The sequence below is a fragment of the Ictidomys tridecemlineatus genome, chromosome Y, assembly GCF_052094955.1.
Source record: "Ictidomys tridecemlineatus isolate mIctTri1 chromosome Y, mIctTri1.hap1, whole genome shotgun sequence".
Classification (NCBI taxonomy): domain Eukaryota; kingdom Metazoa; phylum Chordata; class Mammalia; order Rodentia; family Sciuridae; genus Ictidomys; species Ictidomys tridecemlineatus.
Window position 1 is genome coordinate 25143540 of NC_135494.1, and position 24894 is coordinate 25168433.

The window sequence follows — 24894 nt, forward strand, 5'->3', positions numbered from 1 at the left end:
GCAACAGTCATTCTGCACCTTAGTCTCCAAACTTTGCTGTCTGTAACAGTCCTTCGGTACTGCTTTCTCCAACCTCTGCTCTCTATAAGGGTACTTCTGAACCAGAGTCTCCAGCCTCTGCTTTCTGTGTTAGTCCTTCTGCAATCCAGTCTCTAATCTCTGCTCTGTGTAACTGTCCTTCTGCACCTTAGTCTCCAACCTCTGCTCTCTGCTACAGTCATTCTGGACCCCAATCTCCAACCTCTACTCTCTGCGACAGTCATTGTACATCCCAGTCTAAAACCTCTGCTCTCTGCATCAGTCCTTCTGCACCCCTGTATCCAACCTCTGCTCTCTGTAACAATCCTTTTGCACCTCAGTCTCCAACCTGTGCTCTCTGCAATGGTCATTCTGCACCTCAGTCTCTAACCACTACTCTCTGTAACAGTCCTTCTGCACCGCTTCTACAAACTCTGCTTTTTGTAACAGGCTTTCTGCACCCCAGTCTCCAACATCTACTCTCTGGAACAGTCCATATGCACACAAGTCTCCAACCTCTGCTCTCTGCCACAGTCATTATGAACCCCAGTCTCCAACATCTGCTCTCTTCATTAGTCTTTCTGCACCTCAGTCTGAAAACTCTGCTCTCTGCCACGATCCTCTGCACCCCAGTTTCCAACCTGTGTTCTCTGCAACAGTCTTTCTGCAACGCAGTCTCCAAACTCTGCTCTCTGTAACAGTCCTTCTGTACCGCAGTCTCCAACCTCTCTTCTCTGTAATGGTCCTTCTGCACCCGAGTCTTTAAACTCTGCTTTCTGTACCAGTCCTTCTGAACCACAGACTCCAACCTCTGCTCTACGCAACAGTCTTTCTGCAACCCAGTCTCCAACCTCTGCTGTCTGCAAGAATCATTCTGCACCCCAGTCTCCAACATCTGTTTTCTGTATAAGTCCCAGACCACAGTCTCCAAAATCTGCTCTCAGTAACAGTCCTTCTGCACCTCAGTCTCCAACCTCTGCTCTCTGCAACAGTCCTTCTGCACCCCAGTGTCCAACCTCTGCTCTCTGCAACAATCCTTCTGCAGCACAGTCTCCAACGTCTGCTCTCTATCACAGTCCTCCTGCATCTCAGACTCCAACCTCTGCTCACTGTAAGATTCTTCTGCACCCCAGTCTCTAACCTCTGCTCTCTTCAATGGTCTTTCTGCACCCCAGTCTCTAACCTCTGTTCTCTGTATCAGTCCTTCTGCACCATAGTCTCCAACATCTACTCTCTACAACAGTTCTTTTCCATCCCAGTCTCCAACCTCTGCTCTCTATAACAGTCCTTCTGTACTGCAGTCTCAAACCACTGCTCTCTCTAAGGGTCCTTCTGGATCCCAATCTCCTACCTCTCCTAACTGCAACAGTCCTTCTACGCCCAAGTCTAAAACCTCTGCTCTCTGTAACAGTCCTTCTGCACCCCAGTCTCCAAGCTCTGCTCTCTGCTACAATCCTTCTGCAACTCAGTCTCCAAACTCTACTCTTTGTAACAGTGCTTCTGCACCTCAGTCTCCAAACTCTGCTCTCTGTTAGATCCTTCTGCAACCCAATCTCCAAACTCTGCTCTCTGTAACAGTCCTCGTGCACCCCAGTCTCAAAGCTCTGCTCTCTGTAACAGGCTTTCTTCACCCCAGTCTCCAAACTCTGCTCTCTGTATTTGTCCTTCGGGACCCCAGTCTCCAACCTCTGCTCTCTGCAACAATCCATCTGCACCCTGTCTCCAACCTATGCTCGCTGCAACAGTCTATGTGCACCCAGTCTCCAACATCTGCTCTCTGCAACAGATCTTCTGTACCTCAGTCTGAAAACTCTGCTCTCTGCAACAATCCTTCTGCACCCCAGTCTCCAAACTATGCTCTCTGTACCAATCCTTCTGTACATCAGTCTCCAACCTCTGCTTTCTGTAAGACCCTTTTAAACCCAGTCTGCAAACTCTGCTCACTGAAACACTCCTTCTGCACCCCAGTCTCCAATCTCTGCTCTCTGTAACAGGCCTTCTGCACCCCAGCCTCAAACCACTGCTCTCTTTTAGAGGCATTCTTTACCCCATTCTCCAACAGCTACTCTCTGTAATGATGCTTGTGCACCCAAGTCTCCAACCATTTCTCTCTGCAGCAGTCCTTCTGCACCCCAGTCTCCAACCTCTGCTCTGTGTAAGATTTTTCTGCACACAAGTCTCCAACCTCTGCTCACTGTAACATTCCTCTGAAACCCAGTCTCCAAACTCTGCTCTCTGTAACAATAATTCTGGACCTCAGTCTCCAACCTCTGCTCTCTGCAAAGGTGCTTCTGCACCCAAGTCTCCAAACTCTGTTCTCTGCAACAGTCGTTCTGCACCCCAGTCTTTAATCTCTGCTCTCTATAGCAGTCCTTCTGTACCGGAGTTTCTAACGTCTTCTCTCTTTATCCGTCCTTCTGCACCCCAGTCTCCAACATCTGCTTTCTCTATAAGTCCTCCTGCACCCCAGCCTCCAATCTCTGCTCTCTTTAACAGTCTTTTTGCACCTCAGTCTCCAACCTCTTGTTTCTGCAACAGTTCTCCTGCACCCCCGTCTCCAACCTCTGCTCTCTGCAACATTCCTTGTGCACCCGAGTCTCCTACCTGTGCTCTCTGTAAGAGTCCTTCTTCACCCCAGTCTCCAAACTCTGCTCTCTGCAACCGTCCTTATGCACCACAGTCTCCAACCTCTGCTCTCTGCAACGATCCTTCTGCACCCCAGTCTCCATCGTCTCCTCTCCTTAAGACTCCTTCTGCACCCCAGTCTCCAAACTTTGTTCTCTGTAAGGTCCTTCTGCACTCCAGTTTCCAAACTCTGCTCTCTGTAACATTCCTTCTCCACCCCAGTCGCCAACCTCTGCTTTCTTCAACGGTCCTTCTCCAACCCAGTCTCCAACCTCTGTTCTCTGAAACAGTCTTTCTGCTCCTCAATTTCCAATCTCTGCTCTCTGTAACAGTCGTTCTGTATCACAGTCTCCAACTTCTGCACTCTGTAATGGTCTTTCTGCACCCTAGTCTCCAACCTCTGCTTTCTGTATCACTCCTTCTGCACCACAGACTCCAAACTCTGCTCTCTGTTACAATCCTTATGCACCTCAGTCTCCGAATTTTGCTTTCTGTAAGATCCTTCTGCAACCAAGTTTCCAAACTCTGCTATCCTTAACACTCCTTCTGCACACCAGTCACCAACCTCTGCTCTCTGTAACGATCCTTCTTCACCCCAGTCTCCAACCTCTGCTCTTTGCAACATACATTCTGAACCCCAGTCTCCAACATCTGCTCTCTGTAACAGTTTTTCTGCACCTCAGTCTAAAAACACTGCTCTCTACAACGATCCTTGTGCACCCCAGTCTCCAAACTCTGCTTTCTGTAACAGTCCTTCTGCACCTCAGTCTCCAACTTCTGCTCTCTGCAACAGTTCTTCTGCACCCCAGTCTTTAACATCTACTCTCTGAAACAGTCCTTATACACCCCTGTCCAAATGCAGAAGAATGAGACCTGAACTATCGCTCACCCTGCAGAAAATCAACTAAAAATGCATTAAAGACCCAGGCACTAGACCAGAAATTATGCAGTTTCTGGGAAAAAACAAAGTCAATACTCCAACCTACAGGCAGAGGCAATGACTTTCTCAATAGGATGCCAAACCTTAGGAGATAATACCAAAAGTTAGCTAATAGGATGGCATCAAATTAAGAAGGTTCTGCACAGCAAAGGAGACAATTAGAATATGAAGAGAGAACCTACAAAAAGGGAGAAAATCTTTATGAGGTGCTCTTCTAAAAGAGGATGAAGATTCAGAATATTAATAAAGATCTCAAAAAACTTAACATCAAGCCCACAATTATTAAATAACTCAATTATCAAATAACCCAATTACCAAATGGGAAACTAAATGAACTAAACAGACAAGTTTTAGAAGAAAATATGTGAGTGGCCAACAAATATATGAAAATACTTGCAAGTCAAGACTACCCTGAGATTTCATCTCACTTCAGTGACAAAGACAACCACCAAGAATAGAAACAGAAACCAGTGTGACAAGGAGAGAATTGGAGAGAAAGGAGCACTCTCACCCTGTTGGTGGGCATGTAAATCAGCACAACCACCACGGAAATCGGGATGGAGGCTCCTCAGGAGTAGCCATGGACCACCCTGCGACCCAGCTCTAGCTCTGCTTGGTATTTATCACAGTGGATAGAAGTCATCATACTATAATAACACATACATGCCCATGAACCAGCCGAGGTGACATCAGTGGACAAATGGATAAAGAACATCTGGTATATGCACACTGGAATTTCATTCAGCCATAAAGAAGAACGAAATTATGTCATGCTGGAAGATGGATGGATCTTCAGAACATTAAGGGAAATAAGCAACTCAGAATGTTAAGGGCCGTATGTTTTTCCTCTGTTAAAGCTAGAGGGGGGAAAAGGAAGGAAAGTTGGGAAAGGAGTCTCATCATGAAAGTTGAAGGAAGATCAGTAGAGTCAAGGCACCAGTGGAGGAGGTGAGGAAAAGGGAAATATTTGAATGATATTGGCCAAAGTTTACAGTTATTTTGTGTGCATGTTCAAATATGTATCAACAAATCCCACCATTATGGACCACTACAATGCACCAATGAAGTGTAAAAAGAAGAGTTTCACATTACATGGGACAGGCACTATTCGAGTAGGGTGCCCATTTTTTCCCATCTATAAATACCACGATCATTTACCACTGTCAAAAATCTCTACAGATTCAAATGTTCTGATCACTGTTCTACCACATGGCCTCTTCTACTTCAGGATCCCCTTATTCTTACTGAAATCAGAGAGCCCGTTTCAAGAATGCCATCTGTTAATGTCTTTCCAGGATGCCGAGGACAGCGGCTGCGGGTTTCACAAGGATCTGGTGCTGCCTTCTGAACGCGTGTCCATGAGGCCTTGGCGAAGGCTGGTGCTCCAGGCCCTCCTCCAGATCCAGCTGTGAGGCGAGGGAAGGGGTCACATAACACGCTATCCAACACCTTATTTATTTCTGATAACCATCTTTGCCATTATTCCAGGATCATATTGGTCATTGAACTTAAGCAAACACTGAGTCCAGATTTCAGTCCATCAACCAAAGAGAGTCTAATAGCCACTCCCCGTGGCTCAGGAAAATCCTTGGCCCTAAAATTTCTGGTGATTACGTTCCTGTGACTGCATTCAAGATGATCCAGCAATATGTCCTGACTTCTTTGGTCTAGAAGACTCAAACAATTTTTTTTTATATATTCTTAAGGCTCCTATTAACAAAATACAGTAAAATATTTACCTTTTATTTGGTGTGACCCTAATACTCTCCTGGGCTATATTTTATACTCTTACCTGAGGCGTTCTAGGATCAGACCCCAATAAAGAGTCTGGTGACAATGTGGGATGATGGATGAGCATCTTAAAGACAATTGGGCTTGGGATGTGGCTCAAGCAGCAGTGCGCTTGCCTGGCACGCGTTCGGCCCGGGTTCAATCCTCAGCACAACATACCAACAAAGATGTTGTGTCTGCCGAGAACTAAAAAATGAATATTAAAAATTCTCTCTCTCTCTCTCTCTCTCTCTCTCTCTCTCTCTCTCTCTATTTCTCTCTCTTTCTCTCCCCTTTTCTCTCCTCTCCTCTCCTCTCTCACTCTCTATAAAAAAAATAAAGGCAACTGCCCAGGTAGAGTCACCATAGGGTCTTTAAATTAGGGAAAGCTAGTCTCCTCGGGGGAGGAGGGGCTGCTTCTGACAGAAAAGAGGGTTAATGGAGATTTCAGGGTTCAAGGCTCTGAGATTTGTTTAATTCCACTGGTATTTTGCAATTCTAATTAACAGGGTCTCAATCATTCCCCCATTAATGTCCTAATTGACATAAGAGAGACCTGAAGAAATTGTGGATTTATAATTTTCTTTGTACTTCTGCAATTTGGAGAATTGGATGTTTTATTCTGATATTAACCTTTATCAGTTTCCAGAGAGAAAATATTTCTGATGATCTGAACCTGAATTGAAGGAGGAATATAGTGCTTGAACCTATCATTTTCTTTCTGTAAGTCTCCCACTTCAGTCAGTAACAGCAGTCTGTAGTCATGTTGTAATGTTCATTCCCACCCTGAAGGTCGATGGTGTTATTCCAAAGCTCAGTTTTCCATAGACATTTGATTTCAGGCCACGATAACTTAAAGTCTCTGTTGGGTCATTGCACACCAGGAATTATTAGGTCTCCTTTCCCATGGGCTGTCACATCATCAACATATTCAATTCCCTCAGGTCAGATATGCAAACTACCTCCTCAGATCTGTTATCTAGAACCATCTCTGATGTAAACCACTATTGTGGTCAGTGTCACCGTGGTGAGGTAGAGATGAAGAACGACTCTTGATGTCTTAGGGTAGAGGAAGTTGACACAGAAAAAAGTTATAATATGGTTGGGAGATCTGGAAGAAAAAAGGAAAATAGGGCAGGTGACACCACCTCATATATGGAAACCCTAACTTCCCTGGAAAGAGATGGTCATTCCACGCTACTGTGACCCACATTCAGGAACAGCTGTCTAGGAGCCTGCACACACAGCTCCTGGCACCAAGGAGATTAGTTCCTGCCTCTACAGGGCTGGTTTGCAGCTGCTGCTATGGGATCCAAAAGAACCCGCTTTCTTCCTTTCCTTTCTTCCTCTCTGCCTAGTGTTTGGCTGATCTTGAAAGAACCTCCTAAAATAGAGGCCTGCAGGCAGAGGAGTGTGGGAAATGAGGTTCTCGTACTATCTGTCCCTCTGGTGTAGGGAGAACACAGACGGACAGAGATGGTGCTGAACACCCACACAAGGTGTTCGACACACTTGAACCTGAAAGTCGGAAAAGGGTGTTTGTGAAAAGAGAGAAGAGAAAGGAGTCTCAGAGATTTTAAAAGCGGGAGTTGGAGTTGAAGCTCCAGATACAAACTCTCTTACCAGGTGCCTACAAGTCTCTGGGAGGCATCTTTTTTCAGATGACTGTATACACCAGTTTGAAGATTGGTCTAGACTTTGATCGTGCAAAGTGATGCACATTCTCCAGCCAGCTTCCTCAGGGCACTCTGGACCTCGTTGCTTCTCAGGCTGTGAATGACGCGGCTCAACAGGGGGCTCACCGCACAGAAGAGCACAGAGACCAGGATGTCCATGTCCAGCCTTCTCTGGGCCTGTCATAGTGGAAGTTGGCTGTTCCATAGAAGACCACCACGACAGTGAGGGGGGACGCACAGGTGGAGAAGGCCTTCCTCCTGCCCTGGGGAGAGGGAATCCCCAGGATGGCCGCCATGATGAGTGCGTAGGAGCCTGCAGTGAAGAGGCAGAAGCTCAGGCCCATGGTGGCACTGACCACGTGGAGCGCTGACTCGTTGACAGACCTGTCTGAGCAGGAGAGCTTCAGGAGAAATGGGGTGTCACAGAGAAAGTGGCTGAACTAGTGGGGCCCACACAGAGTGAGTGTGATGGCCAGCACCGTGTGTGTGACCAAATTCACCAGCCCACACAGCCAGGACCCAGTCACCAGGCCAACACAGACCTTCACACTCATGATGACTGGGTACTGAGGAGGACGGCAGGTGGCCACACAGCAGTCATACTGGCCACACAGCCAGTAAGACGCCTTCTGTGCCAGCACTTGTCACCAAGAAGAAGATCTGGGAAAGGCAGCCCTCATAAGAAATGGCCTTCTTCTCCCAGAAGAAGATCACCAGCAGTACTGGGAGGGTGGTGGATCTGTAGCAGATGTCCAAGAAGCTCAAATTGCTGAGGAAGAAGTACATTGGAGTGCGGAGAGCAGGACTGAGCCTGGTGGCCACTATTATGAGCATGTTCCCCAGGAGAGTGGTCAGGTAAATGACCAGAAACAGCAGAAAGAACCAGCCCTGTAGGTTGGAGTGGTTGGAAAATCCCAAGAATATGAATTCAGTGACAAATGATTGATTGCTCATTTCCAATGGTATCATAGCTTCAAAACAGAGAAAAAGAGACCATGACGAGAATGGACTGAGAGCACCCCAAAAAGGCTTGTTAATCTGCAGCAACATGGCAAATAATATTGTATACAGAGATGCCTGGACTCTGGAAAGAGATGTATAGGAGTGACTTTAGAGAGAGCATAACTTCTCACAGACTTTTGCATGGGTGCTCTTTTGTAAGAATAAATAGAGACTTGGTCAAAATGCACGACTAGCTATCAACCCCTGTGTCTCATTGAATCTGCAGTATCTTTCTCCTAACACTGTGCTTCACTGTGATGAATTCTTTTTTGTATGTCTGTTATTTCAAGTAATAAGTTTTCATTGTGGAAAAATGAGGAAAATGCAGAAAGTTATTCAGAAGAATAGAACAGGTCACAAAATCAAAGCTCTCTTTGCATTCATCCCATTCTACCTCTATCTATCTTTAGAATATCCAAAGCAAAATTTCCCAATATTGTTGTACTCTATTTAGTTGTTTGCCTTGTAATCTTAATTTCCTAACATGAAATTAAGTTAATATCTCACTTTTTATTGAACATAGAAACCTTCCATTCCATTTACTTTCAGAAATATTGGAATAGAAGCTTTCATACATATGTATCTGTGATCATCTCTGATTATTTCTTAAAAGTAAAATTATAAGTCACCTGCTTTTAAATACATTGATCTATTTTTTTCAGTAAAAACATTTATTTTTTTAAGTTTTATAAGATACAAGAAATTTTGACAAATGATATATACTTAGGTATTTTTCTTCTTTTGTATTATTTAACTAGTAGTTTTTTTTTTTTTTTTTTTTTTTTTTTGTTGTATGTGTGCTCGGTTTCGAATTCAGAGCTAAGCATGCACTCTACCACTGGACTTTGCCCCTAGTTTCAATTAGTTATACTTTTTATCATAAATAGATATTGAATTTTTTTATTTTCTCTGCATCTATTGAAATGATATATATATTTTTTATTTAGTCTGTTACTATGGAAATTCGGTTGATTGAATTTTTGAATATTGAACCAGCCTTGCATTCTGGGATTTATCTCAATTGACTGTAGTGTTATCCTTATTCTATATGGCTGAGTTCAGTTTGTTAATATTGTTCCCTGCTTGCTTTTGTGTATTCTATTTTTGCTGTTCTCCAGAGATAATCTATTTCTTGAAGAATTCTCAGCTGTATTCTACTGTTATTTTCAGTCAATGCATGTTAGTGGACTAGTGGGAATCAGAGAAGGGATTTCTGATGTTTCCAGGAAGCCCTGCCTTAGGTACTGTAAACTCAGTAACAGAGATATGGCCTTCACAGTGACTCACTTTCTAGCAATATGGCTGAGCCTAGTTCTTATTCCTCCCGACGTTAGACATTTCGGCCTGTTCCTTTCCATAGCTACAAAGGTTTTCCTTTGAGTGTCCTAATGTAACAGTTTCTGTTACTCTTGCCCCTGAAGACTACAGCTTTTGTTCTATGCAAAAAATCAGGAAATGGGTCTGGGAGGAGTTTTGGCTGCTGTTGCTGCTCTTTGTTCCTCCACCTATCCAAGAAATGATACCGTTAAAGACACTTTCTCAGAGTACTTCCCTATTTTCCTGGGAGAATTTGGTGGAATCCAAGAAGAAAAAGAAAAAATACAAACATCTTATGTCTATAGCCCTCTGGGTCTTTATGCTCTTAAAACAGTCTATACTTAGTCTTTAGCAATCCATTAACTCTTTTTTATTTGAGTTTTTTTTATAAATAAACTCCTATGTATCTAGTGGGTTCTCCCATAGTTAAAAAAATGCCTTGATTATTTTGGTTGCTTATCTCTCCCCAGACTTCGGTTAGTTGTTTGCCTTATAATCTTCATCCCTAATAAAGTCAAGGAAAGTCATTAATTTGCATTTTCTTTTGCTCTTTTTGGTTATTATAATGATGAAAACAACATGCTTTCTAGCTATTTCGATAGATACTCAAGGTGAAATTTGAAGTCTATACACTTACTTTTCAAAAATATTTAGTAATTTCTAATTTAGTTAAATATGTAGTTATTCTATTCAAAACAATCCCATTCCTAGCATGTTTTCAAGGAAATTAATGCACAGTTCACAAAAATTCTTGTGTAAAGATTCATAATAACTCAAACAAATATTATGCCTTCAGCAGAATGACAGAAGACAAATCACGGTTTATCATGCAGTGGAATAATTCAGTTACTTTAGAAACACAAATACTGGAACATTAATAACATTGACAAATCTAAAAAAAAATTTCTGGGTGAAAGAAGCCAGATACAAAATATATACTCTATGTTTCCTTTAAATAAACTTCAAAAATTAGCAAAAGAGCTATAATGGTCAAGTAATAATGGTGGTCTTTTTTTTTTTTTTTTTTTGGAGCTCAGGGGTGATATCAGTTGAAGCATGAAGGAATTTTCTAAAATGATGGAAATGTTTTGTATCCTGATTTTTGGTAGTTCATATATATGTAAAATATTATAAACCTGTACACTTTAGATCTGTGCATTCTTTGAGTACAAATTATAGTTCAATTTTTAAAAATAGCCTTATTTTAAAAATAAGTAATAAATGGGGAAGAGTTGTACCTGCCTGTAATCCCAGGTACTTGGGAGACAAAGGCAGGAGGATCATAAATTTGAAACTCTGCAAGGCCCCCCGCCCCAGATAATTGAAAGGGCTTGGGATATAGCTTCATGGTAGAGTGCCACTGGGTTCAATCCCCAGTACTGCAGTAAGTAAGTAAGTAAGTAAGTAAGTAAGTAAGTAAATTGATAAACAGAAGTGAAAGCATTTTTTCAAGATGATTTTTAACTCAGGATTGGTTGGAACCACATCTAAATATTTTTATATGTCTCTAAGAGGTTAAGTATTTTCTCCCATTTTTTGCATTTCTCTACTTCTTTTTTACCACAGTGATAGTCCAGGACATATCACATTTTACAAGTGACATCAGTTGTTTCCTGATCACGATCTATTTGAAGCAGTGAAAGTGATTGGTGGGTGCATTCGGTCTGTATCACAGATACAAAGCCTTGCTCACCATGATGGATGGGCGTGTGCATGTGTGTGTGTGTGTGTGTGTGTGTGTGTGTGTGTGTGTGTGTGTGTGTTATTGGTTGTGGGATTGGTCTTGACTGAGAACACTGTCTTATAGTTAGTGGGATGGCAAGTTGGCATCACAGGCAACATTGATGGCAGAAATCTCAAAGAATATAGCAGGAATCTGCCATCTAAGGCTCAGCAAGCTCAGAACACTTGGTTATGCTAATTGCCATAAATGGAAAGACCCTCACTATTGAGCTTCTCTGAGAGCTGCATCACACTGGGAAGGGAGGAGCGAGCCCATTTCCATAGAGATGTACCCTGTTTCTATGGAGACTCCAGCTAGGCTTCAAGGGGCTGGTGGGATAGTACCAGTGGATGCTGCCAAGCCCTGGGTCATTCTGAGGAGCCTGCTACTTCAGGGGAGGTGGCAGGGTATCAGCCTATGGGGCCAGGACTAGGCTCTGTGAAGCTGTGTCAGGCCTGATTTCTAAGCAAGGTACTTGGCAATAGAAACCTCGGGAAACGTCCCACCCCCCACCATGCCATGGGCCACCAGAGAGCCCAGGTGTGTCTCTGGAAGCCAGGCTTGAGTATGAGCATGGACATCAATGATTGCAGAGTATCAACAATAGGGGACCATAAATTTCTTTCAGGTGAGTGCAGACTAAAAACAGGGACATCTGGAGGGAGATAGACTGGGTTTTAGAAAATCATCAGATCTCTAGGTCTAGAACACGCAGATAGACCCACTCATGTAATTGTGCGTGTGAGTCCAAAGAGCAGGGGTCCATAACTGTGAAACCTGGTTTCCCAGGTTTTAGACTCACCTGTTTAGTTCAAAAGAGTGATCTGAGTGCTAAAAGAAGATCAAAATGAAGTGGTCTGTATCTGAAGACGTGTTGTGTTGAAGGTGGGAGAAAATCTCTGAAGCCCTCATGGAGAAGGATATGAAGAACTTTAAAGTCCTAGTTGAAGAGGACACGGTAAAGACAACAAATCAGTTTTGGCAGGCTGGCCAGCTTGTGGGATCACTCAGGAAAACAGGAATATGTGAGGAATAGCATTTGTAGAGGAGGCTTTGGTGGATTTGATTAGAGTAATGTTGAATGTGAGTTATTTGTGGAATAATCAAGTGGAAATGCCCTTCACAGACAGCCTAGAACTGCAGGTGTGGATTTGGGAGTCATTGTCTTGAAGGCAACTGTTACAGCAAAGCTGAAAATGAAATCCCCCAGGAGAATAGAGAAAGTAGAGAAGGAAATAGAGAAAGTAGAAATTCTTGTGATACTTGGTGTTCACGAAAATTGTAGTAAAAGTTTATCCAGAAATGACTAAAAACACCACACTATCTAGTTCAGTTGTAGGTATCGCATTCTCTAAATAATTTCCCTAAACAAGAGGTTACCTTATTAGCATTGATTTACAATAAATCAACTTTGAAATGGAGCTGGAAGCTACATGTACTTGACATTTCTTCGTTCTCTGTTTTCTCTATCAACTACCTTGATGAACTTCAAGTCATTTAGAAATCAGTGACATGTACTTTTTTTAACTCCCCGTATCAAAAAGATCAATATGACAATCTCTTTTATAGGTAGATATCTAGATGTTTTCCAAAAAAGAAATAAAATTCCACATAGAAGGCAGTTCCAGCAGATTTTACTATAGGAAATTGGTACATGGTCTGTGGATGTGTAAAAGAGAAAACTAAACGTAAATGTTCAGGGATTTAAAAGTACAATCTCTGAAGTTGTGCATACTGCTATTGTAAAGGTCTTAAATATAAAGGTCAGTTCAGGAGGGACAATTTCATTGGGCATTAAAAAAATCTCCCAATGTATGTTTATATAATTTTATCTACATATAAGTCTTTCCTTGGTTTTACTGGCTAATTTCTTGTAGGTCACAGGTGTGGGGTAGGGTGAATGATGATACCCAAACAATTTTTCTTATCCTCTATGCTTTTTATTAATGTAGGACATTAGATTGAATCATCATCATGGTCACCATTAGAATCCATTATTAACAATCATAACTCATGAATGACACTTTGTGACACAATATGTACTTGCTCCTTAGAATTTATATAATGCAGCATAGGAATTAGATCAATTTAATAGTGAACCCTCTGCTCTGCAATAATAATAACCATAATCATCATAATCATCTAGGGCATATTTCATAGAAAAACAATTCGAGTGTGAGTCTTCGTAGATTGCTTCAATACACATAAATGCCTGACTTTAAAAACCTTGTTTAATGTAGTTTAAAAGTGGCATGTTTTCTGTAAAAATTAGATTGAATTTTGGATAATCCATTCTATCAAAACTCAGTGAATTTCTTTGAAAAGATGAATTTTTACATACCTGAATCCAATCAGGATTTTTCAAATTGAGTAACGAATAGAGACACACATTAGATAAAAATACCTAACACTTATTAAATGCCTATAAAACTTTTACATGCATTAACTTATTTTGTTTACACAACAACCTATAAGATAACCTATTATCCCCATTTTGCAGAAAAAAGAATTGAAATTAATGCACAATATATTAATGCAAGTAGGGAAACATCAATGAATCCCTTTAATTTGCATAATGTACATTAATTTGTACATTTAATGTGTATTAACAGTTATGATTTAAGAAACAAAAAAGAAATTGACTCAGAAAATTTATCATGTAATAACTCTTATTTGTAGTGATACTTTGTTACCTGATGATAATACCATATATTAGTAAACTGTCTTATTATCTTAAATGCCCAGACATTCTTGTCTTTGGTTCTAATAATTCATTGCACATGATTAATAGGCCAACACAGCTTTCATTAAAATTTCAAATCTCAGGGACTTAAGAAGCTTAAACTATTTAAATTTCAATAGAAAGTCAGTGCTTCAGTTAAGAACAACTAATTTTAATATCTAAATATAAACAAAATAAAATAAATAAGTCTAGAGTCTTAAAAGAATAACTTTTTTTTTTTTTGCTTTGGCAATAAATGAAATGTTTTGCTGACTAACCTTAGGGATTCATTTCCTCAAACGAAAAAAAAAAAAAACTGGGCATGACCAAAACGAGAAAGAATGGTGTGATCATGAAAACCCTTATGCACATCAGGGAAACAATGATTCCTATTTGATCTCAATAGCACAAGCAATGATTAAAATTTTTGAATCCAATTTTCATGTTGCCCAGTAAATTGCTTGGGAATTTGTCCCTATACTTTCTCCCTAAAAATAAATTGGGAATGTGTCCCTATACTTTCTCCCTAAAAATTATTCCTTTTTGTCCTGCTCATCAAAAGCAGAGGATTAACACTTAGCATTATCTATTGTTTACCATAAGTAATTTTCCACACACATCATCTCACTTAAGAAATTTAGGCATCCCAGGGTTTCTGGTTATGTTTTGGGTTTTCTTCCAGTACTGGAGGCATCATGCGAAATTCCTCAGGTTTTGTGATAACCTCTAAAGTTATTTCTACTCTGGCAATACAAGTAGTATTGTGGAAACTTAGACACACATAGAAAAGGTGCTATGATAGGTCATTACATAAATGCCATCAAAATGGTAATGAAAATATGTACAATATTCTGTAATATGTTTTTAAGGTGTAGGTATATCCTGATTCTGGGATAGTGTTTTTGAAAATTGTGATGGTAATTAAACTACTTACCAGCAACTCTCACAGAGAGGTGAAGATTTCTGGTTTTGGTGTGGCCCTTGCTGCTCTCCATACTAGCACCTGGGCTGCAAAGAAAGCTCTTTGTAAAACTGGCTGTTGGTCTCCATTCACCACAAAACGGACCTGTTATTCTGAAAGTTGCCTGTCGCATATCTGTGGCCTCATGAATGAGTCAAAATCCTCTGATCTCTCACAATTCATTTTCCTGTGATGGACATTTATAGAGGTCTGGGGCTGACCTGTTGGGAATATGCAACGAGCCTTTCCTCTGCAGCTGCTCTGGGACTCCTCAATGTGCAAACACAACTCAAGGGCAATGGCTTGAGTTCAACTGCAACAATGGAGAGCAGTTAATTCGCTGTTGAATTCATTAATGTCTTGGCAATCACCTGTTCCCAGCATGCAGTGAGAAGATCAGCGTCCTCTCTCTTCTAGGATGTGGGTGAGCGAAGTTCAGAGTGAGATTTCTGCTAAGAAGTTGTGGGTGGCTGAAACCTCAAGACTGCCTTCCTTTCCCACTAGGGAGAGAAGGACTCAGGGGGGGTGTACACTTATTGGGATGGATTTCGCACGACATATTAAGTTTTTCCTTCATGTTACATACTTTGCCAGATGGACAGATATCAGAAGCCACAATATTAAAAGCATCCCAACTATCTTCAGCTGATCCACTCCTGCTAAGGGCTGATCCCTTACCAAACCCTTTATGACTTCGTGCCCCTTAATTTTATGATCCTGCTGATGCTCATGACCTGGTGAAGAAATTGTTTGCTATGGAGTTTAAAAGTAGGAGAAAAAAAAAGAGTCATCGAACAGCTCTTTCGGGCACAGATGAAGAAAAGACAACATGCTTGAAAGTCTTGTAGTATTTTACTGCACAAAAATAATAATAAAAGTATTAGATAAAGAGGTAAGTCTCTAAAACTTAAAATTTCCCATAATACAATGGGGTTTTCCTCATGCTTAGGAGAGACACATTAACAGTACTCCTAAAAGATCTTAGAATGATTAGCCATTAGGGAAAGGCAAAGCTAAAGCACATTTGATGAAGCACTTCACATATTCCACGGTCGTCACAATAAAAGGAATGACAATGATGTGTTGTTAAGGGAGTGAGGAAATCAGAAGCTTTATTCACCACTCTTAATAATATGGTAAGCTGGTTCCACTAGTCTGAAAATGATCTGGAACTTCTTCAGAAAGTTAAATATGGAGTTAATGATCCACCTCTTCCACTCCTACTTACAAACTCAAGATAAATAAAAAAGTTGTCCACCAATGATTTGTACATGAATGTTGATATAATTTTCATATTATATATAATGTTCATATTATATATACTAAACTTATTCATATTAGTCAAAAAGTGAAAATGACAAGGCAGGTCTGTAATCTAGCTACTCAAGAAGCTGAGGCAGGAGGATCACAAATTAAGGGACAACCTGGGCAAATTTGCAAGACACTGTCTCAAAACAAAATTTTTAAAAGTGTTGGGCTCTGGCTTACTGGTAGAACATTGTTTAGTGTGCAGGAGGCTCCGGGTTCAATCTGCAGTACGACACCACACAGACACAAAGTAAAAATTACTATCAAGTGGAAAATGAACAAAGAAATGCAGCATTTTTATAAGATAAAAATCAGTCACAATAAGGAGGAATAAACTAAAATACTAATACAATCTACAATATAACTGAAAATTGCAAACATCCTAAGTGAAAGGAGTCAGATCCAAAAGGCGTATATAGTATTACTTCATTAAAAATATCCACAGAAACTCGAGTGTATACATGGGTCTTTCCACATGTGAAGGAGAAACACAGAAATGGTGTTTATTTAAAACTTAGAATCAAGATCCATTAGGAAAATGCAAGTCAAGTCACATTGCACATAGCACTTCACATTCACTAGTGTTGGCTAGAACTGCAATATTGGGGGAAAGGAGATTGACTGCTTTGGGTATAAGCTTTTTTTGGAGAGAAAAGTAATAAAAATATTCTGAAATACCTGTGGATTAGAGAACCCAGGTGAGGTCACCATACTTAGCACAGTGTGCTTCCCCTGGTTGGGGCACCACAGTGGTCATGAGACACTGTGTATGCAGAGAGCGCTCTTGTAATTTGCTGCTGAAGAGTTCACATATTTCTACAACTAAGACATTTCCTAGAATGAAACCATCATCTGGTTCTAATCTCACTATACAGTCTGTCTCCCAGCCAGCTTCCTCAATTCACTCTGGACCTCGTTGCTTCTCAGGCTGTGAATGATTGGCTTCAACATAGGTGTCACCACACAGAAGAGCACAGAGACCAGGGTGTCCGTGTCCAGCCTTCTCTGGGCCTGTCATAGTGGAAGTTGGCTGTTCTATAGAAGACCACCACGACAGTGAGGAGGGACGCACAGGTGAAGAAGGCCTTCCTCCTGCCCTGGGCAGAGGGAATCCCCAGGATGGCCGCCATGATGAGTGCATAGGAGCCTGCAGTGAAAAGGCAGGGGCTCAGGCCCATGGTGGCACTGACAACGTGGAGCGCTGACTCGTTGACAGAGGTGTCTGAGCAGGAGAGCTTCAGGAGCAATGGGGTGTCACAGAGAAAGTGGCTGATCTGGTGGGGCCCACACAGAGTGAGTGTGATGGCGAGCACCGTGTGTGTGACCAAATTCACCAGCCCACACAGCCAGGATCCAGTCACCAGGCTAACACAGACCTGGCTAACACAGTCATACTGGCCACACAGCCAGTAAGAAGCCTTCTGGGCCAGCACGTGTCACCAAGAAGAAGATCTGGGAAAGGCAGCCCTCATAAGAAATGGCCTTCTTCTCCCAGAAGAAGTTCATCAGCAGTACTGGGAGGGTGGTGGATTTGTAGCAGATGTCCAAGAAGCTTAAATTGCTGAGGAAAAAGTACATTGGAGTGTGGAGAGCAGGACTGACTGTGGTGGTCACTATTATGAGCATGTTCCCCAGGAGAGTGGTCAGGTAAATGACCAGAAAGAGCAGGAAGAACCATCCCTGTAGGTTGGAGTGGTTGGAAAATCCCAAGAAGATGAATTCAGTGACAAATGATTGATTGCTCATTTCCAATGCTGTCATAGCTACAAAGCAGAGAAAAAGAGACCAGGATGAGAATGGACTGAGAGCACCCCAAACAGGCTTGTTAATCTGCAGCAACATGGCAAATAATATCGAATGAAAAGCAGCCTGGAGACTGATAATCTGTGGGACTGGTCTCAGGGAATCAGACCCATGGAGCTGCACACATTTGCAGGGGTGATGGTGGGTGGGAGTAACCAGAGAATTGCTAGAATCCAACAGAAAGCTATTCGACCTCATCATGGTGTGAAGTCATTTCTCACTGTCTCAGTAATCTCTGTCTCCTTTTGTCCTTTTATGTAAACATAGGATTTTTGAGAAGTTCATTTTCATTGCAAATGTTAAGACAAAAATTTACAAAGCAGAGTCATCATCTGCAGAAGCAGTAGGTGTTGCCTTCAGTGTTTTCCTATGTAGAGTTTTTCTCATTTTACATCAATCTTGATCTCTGTGTTCGGAAAGGCAGAAGTTAACTATTCCTGTACAATGCTGAAATTATCAGGGCCAGAGCAAAATAGAGGAAAGAAGTTGATGAAGAGGGGTTGGACTGGCTATCTTAAGTATACAGGGAAGATCAGTGGAGTAAAAGGAGAATGAGAGGGCGTAAAGGTTTGTGAAGGGAGGGAATGTGAAAAGTCTTTACGCAGATCATGTTATGTGCACATGGAAGTCTACCACAGGGGACTGCACCTGTATGCATATGTAGAAAGCACCAGTCAGAAATTAACAGATAAATGACCTAAAGAAAGATCAGTAGAGAAAGGAGAATGGGGGCTGGAAGGGGAGAGAGATGGGGGGTGGTGACTGAATGGAGTAAATCAGATTCCATGCACGTAGGATCTTTTCCAAATCAACCCAACTTCTATGTATAACTATTATGCTCTAATAAAAAATTTAAGAAGATGACATGATCCTATCAGCAAAGAGTGAGATTTGAATACTTCTTGACCTATTTGTATACCTTAAATTTCTTTTTATTTTTGTCCAATGGCTCTGGCAATTTCAATGATGAAGTTGAATAGAAGTGGTGAAAGAGAGTGCACCCTGTCTGCTTCCAGTTTTTAGAGTGAATGCATTAAACCTTTCTCCACTTAGAATGATGCTGCCTTGGGTTTAGCATAGATAGCTTTTACAATGCTTTTACAAAGTTCCTTCTGTCCCTAGTGTTTCTACTGTTTTGACAGGTAGGGGTGCTATATTTTGTTAAATGCTTTTTCTGCATCTATTGAGATGATCAATAAACTTACATCTCTCTTAAATAAACTTAATCTCTCCCCTTTGGCTAAACATTCAGATCATCTCCAGTCCTATAAATATTTTAATGAACATTTTCCTACATAAACATATGTGACAATTTTGAATTATCTCTTCAGAATAAAATTTAAATCTGACATAAAAGAATTTGTTGTGCAGTTTCTATTTAAAACTAGCTCATGGGAGACATTATATTAAGTGAAATAATCCAGACACATAAAGAGAAATAGCAGTTTTTCACTTCTTTTTGGAAGCTAAAAAGTTTATCTCAGAGAAGTAGGGAGTAGAGCGGTGGTTATTGGAGCCTGGGAGAGAATCACAAAAATTATTGTGAGTCTGATTTCTCAAAGACGCATGTGAAGGACTGCCTGAAACATGCCCTCTGAGTGTGGTCTTTAAAAAAAAATAAGAGTGGACTTCTAACAGGGTCCTCAGAAAATCTCTCTTCTCTCCTCAGTGGGCTGCAGGAGGTCCATGGGTCTGGCTGCCTAAGAGGTAGCTGTGGTGTGCAAATGGGCAGGACCAGGACGGCTGGAGAATCTCAATAATCACTAGTAGACCACATTATATGTGAGGGCAGGCTGGAAAGAGGCCATCCAGAAGGAAATGGCTTGAGCTCTGAAAATGACAGAATCTGTGGATTTAGGAAACGGTTGTAGGTCCAATCCACTCATAACACCTACTCCCTGCGTCAGTCCACGGTTGCCACAGTTACCACAGGCCTGACCAGAACAACCCGGAGGGGGAGATGCACTCTGGCCTCCTGGCTTGGAGGTTTGGTCTGCGGCCAGCTGACACATTGCTGTGGGCCTGAGATGAGGTGGGACGCCGAGGTGGAAGGGAACAAGGGGGGAAGCATCCCTAGCTCATGGCAGCCAGAAGGTTGGGGCGGGGGAGGGGTCAGGAGGAGACAGTTCGCAGGGGACAAGATGTAGTTCCCCAGGGCATGTCCCCGGCCACACTCCACCTGCCCACACTCCTCTCAGTAGAGTGGGCCTTTCAGATAATTAACCCACAAAATGGATGGATCCACAGATTAGGTCACAAGTCTCACAGTCTAATCATTTCACCTCATAACACTGCAACTGTGGCTGACCCTGAGCTTTTGGTGGGGGAATACCTTATTTCTAAGCCATAATAGTCTCTACAGTCCATGTGCTTCGGTTAGAATTCCTTCATGTCGTCTGGGAGAGTAATCGGGTGCCAAAACAAGATTAAAAGGAAATATCTGGTAAGTGAAGATGTGACATTTGGAGCTTGGGGAAAAGCTCTGAAGAGGAGCCCTGGGTGGAGCACTTTAAAATCCTGGTGACGAGGAAACAAGAGGGCACCTGGTCTGTGGGGTAGCTGAGTGGCAGTGGGATCACTCATTAAAACATAAAAAAAAATGAGAAGGAGCATGTCTGGGTAGAGGAAAGGAGGAAAGAAGGATGGGCCTGGAGTCTGGGTACCTTCGGGGTCTCCCTAAGGAGATTCCAGGAGGCAGCGGGACAGGTTCCCAGGAGATAGGCCTGGGAGTCATGGCTTAGAGTGACTGTGGAAGTCACAGGTGCTCATAAAGCCAAAAAAGAGCAGGGTGAGGAGAGAGGGCCTGATGGACTGTGCGGAAAAGAAGGTATCCAGAAAGAGGCTCACAAGCTATCAGCAATCATTCTGCACCACAGTGTCAAAGCTCTGCTCTCTGTAGCAGGCCTTCTGCACCCCAGTCTAAAACCTCTGCTCTTTATAACAGTCCTTCTGCATCCCAGTCTACAACCTCTGCTCCCTGCAACAATTTTTCTCCATAACAGTCTCCAAGTTCTGCTCTCGGGAACACTCTTTCTGCACCCCAGTCTTGAACATCTGCTCTCTGCAACAGTCCTTCTGCACCTCAGTCTGAAAACTCTCCTCTCTTCAACAATCATTCTGCACCCCAGTCTCCAATCTCTGCTCCCTGCAAGAAAACTTCTGCACCCCATTCTCCAAGTTCTGCTCTCGGGAACACTCTTTCTGCACCCCACTCTAGAACATCTGCTCTCTGCAACAGTCTTCTGCACCTAAGTCTGAAAACTCTGCTCTCTACAACAATCATTCTGCAACCCAGTCTTTAATCTCTGCTCTCTGTAACAGTCCTTCTGCACCTCAGTCTCCAAACTCTGCTCTCCATAATATTTTTCTGCACACCAGTCTCCAAACTGTGATATGTGTAACAGGCCTTCTGCACCCCAGTCTCCAACCTCTGCTCCCTGAAAGAATCCTTCTGCACCCCAGTCTCCAAGTTCTGCTCTCTGAAAGAGTCCTTCTGCACCCCACTCTCGAACATCTGCTCTCTGCAACAGTCCTTCTGCACCTAAGTTTGAAAACTCTGCTCCCTGCAACAATCATTCTGCAACCAAGTCTCCAAACTCTGCTCTCTGTAACAGTCCTTCTGCTCCTCAGTCTCCAAACTCTGCTCTCTATAATATCCTTCTGCACAACAGTCTACAAACTGTGCTATCTATAATAGTCCTTCTTCACCCCAGTCTCCAACCTCTGCTCTCTGTAACAGGCCTTCAGCACACCAGTCTCCGAACTCTGCTCTCTATAACAGGCCTTCTTCACCCCAGTCTCTAACCTCTTCTCTCTGAAACCATCATTTTGCACCTCAGTCTCAAACATCTGCTCTCTGCAACAGTCCTTCTGCACTTCAGTCTCCAAACTCTGCTCTCTGTAACATCCTTCTGCACCCCAGTCTCCAAACTCTGCTCTCTGTAACAGTCCTTCTGCACCCCAGTATCCAACCTCTGCTCTCTGTGAAAAACCTTCTGCACCTCAGTCTCAAAACTCTGCTCTCTGCAACGGTTCTTCTGCACCCCAGTCTCCAAACTCTGCTCTCTGTAACGGTCCTTCCACACCCCATTCTCCAAACTCTGCTTTGTGTATCAGTCGTTCTGCAACCCAGATTCTAACCTCTGCTCTCTGTAACAGTCCTTCTGCACCCCAGTCTCAAATCTATGCTCTCTGCAACATTTCTTCTGCACCCCAGGATACAACCTCTGCACTCTGTAAGATCCTTCTGCACGCCCGTCTCCAACCTCTGCTCTCTGTAATGATCCTTCTGCACCTCAATCTTCAACCTCTGCTCTCTGTAACAGTCCTTCTGCATCCCAGTCTCCAACATCTGCTCTCTGCATTGATCCTTCTTCTCCCCAGGCTCCAACCTCTGCTCTCTGCCATGGTCCTTCTGAACCCCAGTCTCCAAACTCTGCTCTCTGTACCGCAGTCTTCAATCTCTTCTCTCTGTAACGGTCCTTCTGCACCCCAATTGCCAAACTCTTTTTTCTATAATAGTGCTTCTGCACCTCAGACTCCAACTTATGCTCTGTGTAACAGTCCATCGGCACCTCAGTGTGAAACCTCTGCTCTCTGCAACGATCCTTCTGCACCCCAGTCTCCAACATCTGCTCTCTGTAAAACGCCTTCTGCACTCCAGTTTCCAAACTCTGCTCTCTGTAACAGGCCTTCTGCACTCCAGTCTCCAACCTCTTCTCTCTGCAACGATCTTTCTGCACCTCAGTTTTCAACCTCTACTCTCTGCAACAGTTATTCTGCACCCCAGTCTCTAACCTCTGCTCTCTGTAAGATTCTTCTGCACCCCAGTCGCCACCCTCTGCTCTCTGTAACAATCCTTCTGCACTGCAGTCTCTAAACTCTGCTCTACGTAATATTCTTCTGCAACCCAGTCTCCAAACTCTGTTCTCTGCAACAGTCCTTCTGCACCACAGTCTCCAAAGTCTGCTTTCTGTATCAGTTCTTCTGTACCTCAGTCTCTAACCTCTGCTCTCTGTAACAGTCCTTCTGCACCTCAGTCTACAACCTCTGCTCTCTGTAACAGTCCTTCTGCAACCTAGTCTCCAACCTCTACTCTCTGCAACATTTCTTCTGCACCCCAGTCTCCAACCTGTGCTCTCTGTAACTGTCCTTCTGCACCCCAGTCTCCAACATCTGCTTTCTGTAAGTATCGTTCTCCACCATAGTCTCCAACCTCTGCTCTCCTCAACGATCATTCCGCACCTCAGTCTCCAACCTCTGCTCTCTGCAACGATCATTCTGAACCCCAGTCTTCAGCCACTGGTCTCTGTAATAGTACTAATGCAGCTCAGTCTTCAACCTATGCTCTCTGTAAGATACTTCTGCACACCAGTCTACAACATCTGCTCTCTGCAATGATCCTTTAGAACCCCAGTCTCCAACTCTGCTCCCTGTAATAGTCCTTCTCTACAGCAGTCTCAAAACTCTGCTCTCTGTAACGGTCCTTCTACACCCCAGTCTCCAACCTCTACTTTCTGTATTAGTCTTTCTGCACCCCTGTCTCCAAAGTCAGCTCTCTGTAACAGTTCTTCTGCACCTCAGACTCAAAACTCTGCACTGTGCAACAGTCCTCTGCACCCCAGTCTCCAGCCTCTGCTCTCGGTAACAGTTCTCCTGCACCCCAATCTCCAAACTCTGCTCTCTGTAGCACTCCTTCTGCACTCCAGTCTCTACCCAGTGATCTCTGTAACAATTCCTCTGGACATCAGTCTCCAACCTCTGCTCTCTACAACGTTCCTTCTGCTCCTCAGTCTCCAAATTCTACTATCAATAAAAGTCCTTCTGCACCTCAGTCTCCAAACTTTGCTCTCTGTAAGATCCTTCTGCAACCAATTCTCCAAACTCTGCTCTCTGTAATAGTCCTTCTGTATCCAAATCTCCAAACTATGCTCTCTGTAACAGGCCTTCTGTACCCCAGTCTTATAACTCTGCTCTCTTTAATAGGCCTTCTGCACCCAAGTCTCAAACCTCTGCTCTCTGCAATGATCCTTCTGCAACCCAGGATCCAACATCTGCTCTCTGCAACAGTACTTCTGCACCTCAGTCTGAAAACGCTGCTCTCTGCAACAATCCTTCAGCAACTCAGTCTTAAACCTCTGCTCCTGTAACACTTCTTCTGCACCTCTGTCTCCAAAATGCTCTCTGTATTACCCTTCTGCAACCCAGTCTCAAAACTGTGCTATCTGTAACAGTCCTTCTGCACCCCCGTCTCTAACCTCTGCTCTCTGCAACAGTCCTTCTGCACCGCAGTCTCCAACCTCTACTCTCTGTAAGATCCTTCTGCACCACAGTCTCCAACCTCCTCTCTCTGTATCAGTCCTTCTGCACCCAGGTCTCCAAACTCTGCTCTCTGCAATATTTCTTCTGCACCCCAGTCTCCAACCTGTGCTCTCTGTAACAGTCCTTCTGCACCCCAGATTCTAACATCTGCTCTCTGGAATGATCCTTCTTCTACCCTGTCTCTAAACTTTGCTCTCTGTAAAAGTTCTTTTGTTTCACAGTCTCGACTCTCTTCTCTTTGTAAGGGTCCATCTGCTCCCCAATTGCCAACCTCTGCTTTCTGTAACAGTCCTTCTGAAACCCAGTCTCCAAACTCTTCTCTCTGAAACGATCTTTCTTCACCTCAGTATCCTAACTCTGCTCTCTGTAAAAGTCTTCTGCACCTCAGTCTACATTCTTTGCTCTCTGTAATGCTATTTCCGCACCCCAATATTCAATCTCTGCTCTCTGTAACAATCCGTCTGCACCTCTGTGTCCAACGACTGCTCTCACTAACAGTCTTTCTGCACCCCAGTCTTTAAACTCTGCTCTCTGTAACAGTTCTTCTGTACTGCAGTCTTCAACCTCTACTCTCTAAAACGGCCTTTCTGCACCCTAATTGCCAACTTCTGCTTTCTGAAACAGTTCTTCTGCACCTCAGACTCAAACCTCTGCTCTCTGTAACAGACCTTCAAAGCCTCAGTCTGAAATCTCTGCTGTCAGCAACAA

General features: G+C 43.0%; 1 protein-coding gene across 1 annotated transcript in view; it reads left to right on the forward strand.

Annotated features, from left to right (window-relative positions):
• Positions 1-24894, forward strand: part of LOC144371896 (mitotic checkpoint serine/threonine-protein kinase BUB1-like) — a 551680-nt gene that overhangs the window by 492267 nt on the left and 34519 nt on the right. The gene's annotated exons all lie outside the window — the stretch shown is intronic.